We start from the raw sequence: 512 nt of genomic DNA, 5'->3' as shown, positions 1-512 counted from the left end.
CTAACGCCAGGGCCAGGAGGTAGAAGCTATGGGGAAACAGCTTGACCGAAAGCCTCCCTACCCGTGAGAGAGGCAGGTCTGAAGGTGGAGGCGTTCAAGCCCACGTTAAATGGCTACCATTTGGGGATGATGGGGCGGAAGGAAGAGCTGCTCTGGATGAACTCTGGCATCTCCTCTGTCTTAGAAATTTTCTGTTTTATCTTATTAGCCACTGCTCGCGATGTCCAATGGCCTGGCTTTAAGTGGGAGGTCTTGTTTTTGTGTTTGTTTGTGTTTGTTTTAAGAAAATATGCATAATTCTCTTCCCATTCAGAATTCTCTTTCCATTCTAGAAATGAGACTTGGCGCTCTCAGCAGAGAAAATTTGACGAGTGGACGGTCACCCAGAATCCTGGTACTTTAGAGGCCAAGGTAGCAGGGAGTCCTGGACCTTGGCTTAATTTGCGGCTGCCTGGAAGAATTAAAGCACAGGCCTGGCTTCTGAGAAACAGGAAGGAGAATGGGCAGATAGG

Source organism: Pteropus vampyrus, unplaced genomic scaffold (assembly GCF_000151845.1).
Source record: "Pteropus vampyrus isolate Shadow unplaced genomic scaffold, Pvam_2.0 Scaffold51, whole genome shotgun sequence".
In the NCBI taxonomy this organism is placed as follows: Eukaryota; Metazoa; Chordata; class Mammalia; order Chiroptera; family Pteropodidae; genus Pteropus; species Pteropus vampyrus.
The sequence above is the reverse complement of the archived record's forward strand: the minus strand, read 5'-3'. Positions refer to the sequence as shown.